Source organism: Triticum urartu, chromosome 7A (genome assembly GCF_056163025.1).
Source record: "Triticum urartu cultivar PI428250 chromosome 7A, HENAU_Tu73, whole genome shotgun sequence".
NCBI lineage: Eukaryota > Viridiplantae > Streptophyta > Magnoliopsida > Poales > Poaceae > Triticum > Triticum urartu.
Window position 1 is genome coordinate 596224337 of NC_141879.1, and position 10099 is coordinate 596234435.

The following is a 10099-nucleotide window of genomic DNA, read 5'->3' on the forward strand; positions in this document are numbered from 1 at the left end:
CAGCACATAGCAATGGCGCACCAGGGGGTGGTGCGCCATTGCTACACAAAAATGCCCACCTCCCCTGGCTTACCAATGGCGCATCTTTGCAAGGTGCGCCATTGCTATCTAAAATAGCAATGGCGCATGATGCGCCATTGGTAAACCTGGGGAAGGGGGTGGACCCGGGGAAAAATAGCAATGGCGCATTGGACTAAAGGTGCGCCACTACTAAAAAAATAACAATCACGCACCTGCTTCTGGTGCGCCACTAATAGGGATATTGGCTATAGCCATTTTTCTAGTAGTGTACCGGACCATCCAGCTCGGCCAACCCACCATCACCGTCTGCCCAGGATGTTCTGATCACTGGATGATCTGTAGACTTATGATACATGCTAAAGCTTTACCTTTAGATTTTTCTGAAGCCCAATAAATTAGAATGAACTTCATATGTAGTCCCCAAGGGCCGGTTCACTTGATAATAAATGAACCGGTATTTTTAATTTCATAACTGTCTTGTACCGAACCCAACTAATATTGTAATCCGGCTTAATCTTGAGAGACTTTCTAAACATCATGCATTAGCCCCCAAGTGCCAAGTGATTTTACTTTGTAAGGTACTTGGGACTTGAAATATGTTAGAGTCATAAGAAACTGCTTTGGCATACAGTCCCTTTTTTTTGACAAGTCAATGCTTCTGAATACCTCATGATTCTTATGCCTTGGCGGTTTATTGTCAAATAGTCAAGCCAGTGAAAAAACCATGTTGATTGTTTAAAATTGAGACAATAAAAGACCAATAAGACAAACACCAGGTGATATACAATATAAATAACATTGTAACTAAAGGTTGGGGGTTTCTGATTCGAATACGATCAGTAAACCGGACCAAAGGGGTTAAGCTAAGATTCAAATACGATCAAATAGCCCGTAGTGGCTTTGGCATTGCGCCGATCAAGAGGGTACCGACAGCTATGTTCTCTCTGGTTTGAATACAACCTATGTTTGAACAGGAAGCCCCCAAATGACTTTGAGAGGTTTTTAGCGACCCAAATTCGAATACGATCCAAGTCAAACCCAAAAAGGGTTAAGCTATGATTCAGATACGATCAATAAGCCCCCTAGTGAGTTTGGCTTTGAGCCGATCAAGAGGGTTACGATAGCTATGTTCTCTTTGGTTCGAATACGACCTATGTTTGAACAGGAAGCCCCCAAGTGACCATGAGGTTTACAGCTAGATTCGAATACTGTCATAAGCCGGACCAAAAAGGTTAGACTTGATTCAGATATGATCATGTCCTTAATAGTCATTTTAAATAGTAAAAGGAGTAAAGATTTATAATCGTTGAAAAGGAAAAGGACAGAGGTCCTGCTTTATTACTTATATACAACGTCAAAGTATGTACATGATGCGAGCCGATGGCTCATGTGTAGTATGGCCGAAGTTGAGCAATGTTCCACGGCTGGTGGGTCTCCTCCTCTGACTTACGTGAGTCTTTGTGCTCTCGAACGTCTATGAGGTAATATGACCCATTGTTTAAGTTCTTGCTGACCACAAAGGGTCCTTCCCAAGGTGGGGATAACTTGTGTGCATCTAACAGATCCTGGATCAGCTGGAGCACCAGGCCACCTTCTTGAAAAGTCCTGGACTTAACCCGGCGGCTGTGATAGCGGCGCAGGTCCTGTTGATAAATCACTGATCGAGCCGCTGCTAAGTCTCTTTCCTCATCTAATAAGTCAATTGCATCCTGTCTGGCTTTTTCGTTATTAGCTTCAACATAAGCAGCCACACGAGGCGAGTCATGACGGATGTCACTAGGCAGCACTGCTTCTGCTCCATAAACCATGAAGAAAGGTGTATAACCCGTAGACCTGTTAGGAGTGGTGTTGATACTCCACAGCACCGAGGGTAACGCCTCCACCCAACAACCCGACGTTTGCTGCAAGGGAACCATAAGCGGGGGCCTGAGACCTTTAAAGATTTCTTGATTTGCTCTCTCAGCCTGCCCATTAGATTGAGGGTGAGCTACAGAAGAAACGCCAAGCCGGATATGCTCACATTGACAGAACTCCTCCATAGCCCCTTGGGATAAATTAGTGCCATTGTCAGTGATAATGTTGTGTGGAAAACCAAAGCGAAAGATCACCTTTTTCATGAACTGAACCGATGTGGCTGCATCACACTTACTCACTGGCTCCGCCTCACCCCACTTTGTGAATTTGTCAACCACTACTAAAAGATGTGTCTTTTTGTCCTTAAACCTTTTGAAAGGTCCAACCATGTCAAGCCCCCAGACCGCAAACGGCCAGGTGATTGGAATCATCCGCAACTCTTGAGCCAGTGCATGTGCTCGTCGTGCAAATTTTTGACATCCATCACACCTACTGACCAGATCCTCTGCATCAGCGTGAGCCGTCAACCAATAAAAACCATGACGAAAAGCTTTAGCCACAAGAGACTTTGACCTGGCGTGATGACCACAATCCCCTTCATGGATTTCGCGAAGTATCTCTTGGCCTTCTTCAGGAGAAACACACCGCTGAAAAGCTCCAGAAACGCTGCAATGGTATAAGTCTCCATGAGAAATCGCCATTGACTTGGACCGCTGGGTTATCTGTCGGGCTAGGGTCTCATCCTCTGGCAACTCGCCCCGGGTCATGTAAGCCAAAAACGGTAATGTCCAATCTGGGATGACGCGAAGAGCCGCCACCAACTGTGCCTCCGGGTTAGGAACGGCCAAATCTTCTTCTGTAGGTAACTTAATAGACGGTTATGCAAAACATCCAAAAAGGTGTTAGGTGGCACCGGCTTACGCTGAGACCCCAGCCGGCTTAGAGCATCTGCCGCTTCGTTCTTCCTACGGTCAATGTGTTCCACCTGGTAACCTTTAAAATGTCCTGCAACAGCATCGACTTCATGGAGATAAGCCACCATGAGAGGGTCCTTGGAATCCCACTTGGCTGACACCTGTTGAGCCACCAAATCTGAATTGCCAAGACACCGGACCCAGCTCAGGCTCATCTCTTTGGCCATTCAAAGACCATGGAGCAAGGCTTCATACTCTGCTGCGTTGATAGTACAAGGAAACATCAGTCGCAACACATAACAAAACTTGTCACCTCGAGGGGAAGTTAAAACAACTCCAGCCCCCGATCCCTTAGATTGTCTGGACCCATCAAAGTGAATCATCCAATAGGTATTGTCTAGTTTCTCTTCTGGCATCTGCAGTTCGGTCCAATCATTAATAAACTCAACCAGCGCTTGAGATTCGATCGCAGTACGTGGTACATATTTCAACCCATGAGACCCAAGTTCAATGGCCCACTTGGTGACTCGTCCAGTGGCTTCACTATTTTGAATGATGTCCCCCAAAGGAGCAGAACTAACCATAGTGATTCGGTGACACTGAAAGTAATGTTTGAGCTTCCGGCTCGCCATGAACACCCCATACACGAGCTTCTGCCAATGTGGATATCTTTGTTTAGACTCAATCAACACCTCACTGACGTCGTAAACCGACCGTTGGACCGGATGTTCCTTGCCAGCCTCCTTGCGTTCCACCACAATCACCACACTAACAGCTCGTGAGTTAGCGGCTACATACAACAATAATGGCTCTTTCTCAACCGTAGCAGCGAGAACCGGCGGCTCAGCAAGTTTTTTCTTGAGATCCTCAAAAGCAGAGTTTGTAGCATCACTCCACATGAAATCATCCATTTTTTCATCAACGGATACAAAGGCATCGCCTTCTCCCCTAACCGGCTTATGAACTGGCTCAAAGAAGCGACGCGACCCGCCAGCCTTTGAACGTCATTGATGCACACAGGTTTAGCCAGGGAGGTGATTGCCTTAATTTTCTCCGGGTTAGCTTCAATACCTCTGTTAGATACCAAAAAACGAAGAGTTTGCCAGCGGGGACTCCAAAAACACACTTAACCGAGTTAAGCATCATCTTGTAGACCCGGAGGTTATCAAATGTCTCCTTCAGATCTGTTGCTAAGGTTTCCTCCGTTCTAGACTTCACCACTATATCATCCACATAAGCATGAACATCACGCCCAATCTGATTGTGAAGGCAATTCTGCATACACCATTGATAAGTCGCCTGGGCACTCTTAAGCCCAAAAGGCATAGCCACATAGCACAAGGCTCCAAATGGAGTGATGAAGGCTATGTTCTCCTTGTCCTTGACTGCCATCTTGATATGATGATAACCTGAATAAGCATCCAGAAAACTCAAACACGCGCAACCCGCCGTAGCATTAATGATCTGATCAATACGAGGGAGAGCAAAAGGGTCAGCTGGACAAGCCTTATTTAAATTGGTGTAATCCACACACATACGCGAGGTGCCGTTCTTCTTGAGTGCAAGAATCAGGTTAGCCAGCCACTCTGGGTGAAAAAACTTCCACAATGAACCCGGCTGCCAGGAGCCGAGCCACTTCTTCTCCAATGGCCTTTCCCCTTTCTTCGTTAAACCGCCGGAGAAACTGTCTGACCGGTTTAAACTTCGGATCAATATTGAGTGTGTGCTCAGCAAGTTCTCTCGGGACACACGGCATATCAGAAGGCTTCCATGCAAAGATGTCCCGGTTCTCACGGATGAACTCGATGAGCGCGCTTTCCTATTTTGGATCCAAGTTGGCACTGATGATGAACTGCTTGGATGAGTCGCCGGGCACAAAATCAACCATCTTGGTGTCATCAGATGATTTGAACTTCAACACCGGCTCGTGCTCCGTTGTTGGCTTCTTTAACAATGTCATGTCTGCCGGGTCAACATTATCTTTATAAAACTTTAACTCCTTTGTTGCATTAACAGACTCACCATACGCAGCATCCCCTTCTTCACACTCCAGGGCTATTTTCCGGCTTCCGTGCACTGTAATGGTGCCCTTATAACCCGGCATCTTGAGCTGTAGATACGCATAACACGGCCGAGCCATGAACTTAATGTAAGCCGGCCGTCCAAACAAAGCATGATATGGGCTTTTAATCTTAACCACCTCAAAAGTTTACTTCTCCGCCCTGGAATCATATTCATCCCCAAAGGCTACTTCTAGTTCAATCTTACCAACTGGGTATGCCGACTTGCCAGGAACAACACCGTGAAAAACAGTGTTGGATTGCTTAAGACTCTTATCAGTCAACCCCATATGACGGAATGTCTCATAGTAGAGGATGTTGATGCTACTACCTCCATCCATGAGCACTTTCGTGAATTTATATCCACCAACCTGAGGTGCCACTACTAAGGCTAAGTGACCCAGATTGTCATCCGGGGGAGGATGATCTTCTCTGCTCCACAAAATAGGTTGTTCAGACCACCTCAAATATCGCGGTATCGCCAGCTCAACCGCATTGACAACCCTCTTATGAAGCTTCTGGTCCCTCTTGCATAAACTAGTGGTAAATACATGATACTGCCCACTATTCAACTGTTTTAGATTGCTCTGATATCCGGACTATTGCTGCTGATTGCCTTGGCCAGGTTGTTGATTGTAACTTCCTTGGTTACCCATATGGCCCGGACCGTGAAAGCCGCCTCCACCTGAACCGGCGCCCGGGCCATGAAAGCCGCCTCCGCCTGAACCGCCACCAGGCCCGTGACCTCCATCAAACGTGTTTGAATTTTTAAATGCCTTCATGATCATACAGTCCTTCCACAGATGGGATGCTGGTTTCTCCCGGGTGCCGTGTCTTGGGCAAGGTTCATTTAATAGTTGCTCGAGGGTGGGACCTGACCCGCCTGACTGAGGGGGTTGCCTACCCTTGCGCCTTTGATTTTTGCCTTGCGCATTGGTGTTAGCCACAAATTCATCGGTCTTACGTTTATTACCTCCTTCATTTGCCGGGTTATGCTAGTGACCCTTGTCGTTGCCGTTCTTCTTTCCCTTCCCTGTCTTTTCCTCATCAGACATAGGGTCCTTGGTACTATCAGAATCAGCATATTTGACGAGAGCCCATCAACTAGCCTATGTCATTGCAGTCACGCTTAAGCCGCCCCAACTTCTGTTTCAGTGGTTCAAAATGGCAATTTTTCTCCAACATTAAGACTGTTGAGCCGGCATCCATCTTATCAGATGAATGAATTATCTCCTTGACCCGGCGCACCCAATGGGTTGTGGACTCACCTTCCTCTTGTTTACAATTAGTCAGGTTCACGATTGACATAGGTTGTTTGCATGTGTCCTTGAAGTTCTGAATGAACCGGGCTTTTAACTCCGCCCACGAGCCGATGGAATTGGGCGGCAACCCTTTCAACCAAGTGCGAGCTGTTCCATCCAACATCATGCTGAAGTACTTAGCCATTGATGCATCGCTGACCTCCAGAAGCTCCATTGCCATCTCGTAACTCTCAATCCATGCCCCAGGCTGCAAATCGGCCGTGTAGTTATTCACCTTACGAGGCCCCTTGAATTCTTTAGGCAACCGCGCATTACGTATAGCCGGCACCAAGCAAGGAACGCCTCTGGTCCTTGTGGCTACTCCTGCCTCAACAGATGTTGCTGGATAAACTGGAAAAGTTTGATGAGCCGCTTGCTCAGCCGCCAATTGAACCGCCCGCTCAGCCTCTTGTCGGATCCTCTCTTGATCCGCTAAGTTAAGGGCTCCCGCCTACACCGTCTCATGTCTGCGCGGTTGGTTGCGGCGTTGAGCGTTACTTGACATATCAGCTGAGTCCATATGCATGCTATAGCTCGGGCTCCGGCTCGGGCGAGGGGTTGAATGGATTCTGTCTCAACTGTAAGAGTACGCATCCTGCTGTGCCAGAGCTGTCTGAAGAAGCTCCCTCACCCTTCGTGTTTTGACTGCTGTCAGAGAATCGCCTTCCATCTGGAGAGCCGCCAAACGAGCTAACGCAGCAATGAGGTTTTCCAAAGGATTGGAGAAGTGACCCCATGGTGTTGGCGCATAATGAGATAGAGCGATATACATGCGAGGTGGCTCCATGGCTCGCGGCTGAATCGGTGCTCCGAGTGTCGTGATCCGATTTGCTTCCAGCGGGTTACTTGGACCAGCCCCGGGTGTATGGAAAAGGTACCTAGGATCGAGTGTCAGAGGTTGACGTGATTGAGTTTTCTGATGCCTCCTCCTCATGACCTCGTTTGACACATTCAGATCCACCGAGAGCTGGAAAGTCTTTGCTTGAAGCTGCTGAGCACGAGCTTCCAAAGCCGCCCGCTCCGCAGCCATCCCGACCTGTTCCGCTGCAAAGTTTTCCTTGGCCTGTGCCATCTCTTCGTATACCCATGCCACCTCCGCATCAAGATGAACTTTATCCGCCGGCTCCACCACGGCAGTCAACAGGGCCGTCAGCTTATCCGTGAGGTCCATTAGTATCTGAACCGGGCAACGCGTGGGGTCTCCTGACCCGACCGCTGCCGACATGGTGGTCGTTGCTGCCGCAGCCATGGAGTTCTGCCCAGGCTGGGTGCCTGCCATGAAGACTCCGGCTTGATTCGGCGGCACAAAGGGGTCCAGAATACTGCTGCCATCGGAACAGCCCCCAAGCATGCCATCCTGCAGCTGATACAACAAGTCTGTCTCACCTGTTGATGACGTAGCGTCAGAACAGATGGCCGTCTCACCTCCCTCCACCGATCCTTCCGAGTATTCACCTCCATGGACGCACTCCACAAAAGCACGTGTTATGGCGGGTTGGGCCAGAGCGGGTCTCGCACGCTGAGCCGTCTCGATGATGTCGGTGCAGATGTCCGCTCAGGGCCTGATTCGCCGATCTGGCTGATGAAGACATGAATCCCGCTGAAGGGGACCTGGTACCCATACTCAACTGAGCCGGCCTCGGGGCCCCAGCATTCATCGTCTATGTAGATCTTGCCGTGACGACTCTTGGTCATCCGGCCCACAACGTATCCCTTGAGCCCTTCAAAGCTGCCCTTCAAGAAATCAAATCTACCGTGCGCTGGCCCCGCACCAACTGTCGTGGAATTGTCACGGCATATGTCCTAGCAAAAGGACTTAGTCGTAGGGCCATCCCAACTAGGAAGCTTAAAGGGGTTAATCGGGACAAAGGACACAAGAGGTTTTATACTAGTTCGGCCCCTTACGATGAAGGTAAAAGCCTACGTCTAGTTGTGTTTGGAATTGCTGGGGTTTCGATCACCAAGAGGCTAATCCGCCGGCTTGGTTATCGATCTCTTGTTTCTTTCCCTAAGCCGCCACCGTGTCATCCCCTTATATACACGGGTTGACGCCTGGCGGCCTACAGAGTCCCGGCCGGCTCATAAAGCGTGTCCGGCTCGGTGACTTCTTTTACATGCCTTTTCTTACAAGTCTTTCCTTACATACGGCGGTTTACAATATTGGGCCTTAAGCCGCCTCTGGGCTTAGGCCTTCTATAAGCTTTAATAAACTATCATCTTGACTGTTTTCCGGGCTTCCTTTGTGACCCATCATTGGGACTGACCCGGCCCCTTCTGGGTGGGTCATAACTGATAGCTATATCCCCAACAGGATGTATTAGTGATAATATTCGATGATGTACGGATGCATGAGATGATTTACTTTTTCTTATTGAATGCATGCTAATTTGAATACTTACTTATTTTGCGATTTGGTTTTGCTTATTGAATGCTCATGTCAATATGAGTCCTATAAGATATTTTGAAGTGCATATCTTATGTTGCTCAAATACGATATGTGCTTGCCCAAGTGGCCGGTCATATTTGCAGGTTACACCTTCGAGTGGCCTACGTTTTGCCGGAGGGTTGATTCATTTCCGTTCCGGCAAATTTCAGGCGCTCGATATGTCCTATTTTAGCAAAGGATATGTCGGATTTTTCCGTCAATTTTGGCATGACTTGTGCTAGAATATGTAGGAAATATCGAGTGTCCCAGATTTCTGTGTTGAGTATCGCGGTAGTTGTCTTCGATCGATTTTCAATTAATGTTTCAACTATGAACATAGGAAATGTCTGACGATGAAAAGGATTTCGGTATTTGCAAGTACTGCGAAGACGAGCGCGGCCTGTGCGACGGAATCTTCCTAGATGATGATAGGCGCTTCAGCATCAAGCTGGACGAGAACTTTGAAGTGGATACAGTAAGTCACAACGGCAAGTATTTTTTCGTAATTAAGCATGACATCTTCTTCACTTGCTTCAACTTATAAATAATTTTTTTTACTATTCTACTAGTGTATCCCCTGCCATGCAAGAGTTTTTGTCTTGGATAAGATTGGTTTCAGTCATACTATGGAGGTAAAGAAAGTTTACTTGAATACCGAGCATGGTTATATTTTCCACGCAAAATTATACAACGAAGATGACTACACCTATTTTGGATGCTAAACTTGGCGAGCACTATGCAAGACTTATGCATTTGAGTATGATATGGTTATCACCTTTGATATTCTCCCGGAAGATGATATTGAAGGTAATACTGACATCTGGGTCGATGTGCAGACGCCTCCAGTTATACCATTATGTGAGTTTCTTAACCATATTTATGTCTTTGATATTTTTTATTCAAAAATAGTTGACAACTAATTTCTATTGTCAGCTTATTTCCGTTCAAGCAAACATGACCAGCGCTTGGTAGACAGGACCTACTACTGTCCCGGGGCTGAACTAAACTGCGAGGAGCTAAGTCATTATGTTTCATGGCTTCAGGATCTTGATACTGTTAAGAAAAATTTTCTTCCTACACTTAGAAATGTTAGTACTGAAAACATGCGACCAATAGTGTTCGTACTGAACTACGGTCATATCTATTTAGGAAATATGGTAAGATTTTTACTATTTGTCCTCAGTTCATCTTTTGCATACATTATTTTTAAGCTAAACTTCATTGCTAAGTATGTTACTATATGATGTTCTTCAATAGGGACTCCCGATGAATGTTGTGCCTGATTGGATCGAGACTAAAGGTACCATGAATATTGTTAGCTTACGACGAGGATATCCTACAATGCACTTTAGTGCATTCAGGATTTCTAATAGCGAGCAATGCTTAATAGTGAAAGACTGGAGCAAAATTGTGAATGATCGTAGAGAAGTACTAGGGGTCAGCAATCAAAAGTGCAGCCCACGATTAGGAGACAGGTTCATCTCAATGCTCCAACTTCATGAAGGAGGAGGGCTATAAATGTTT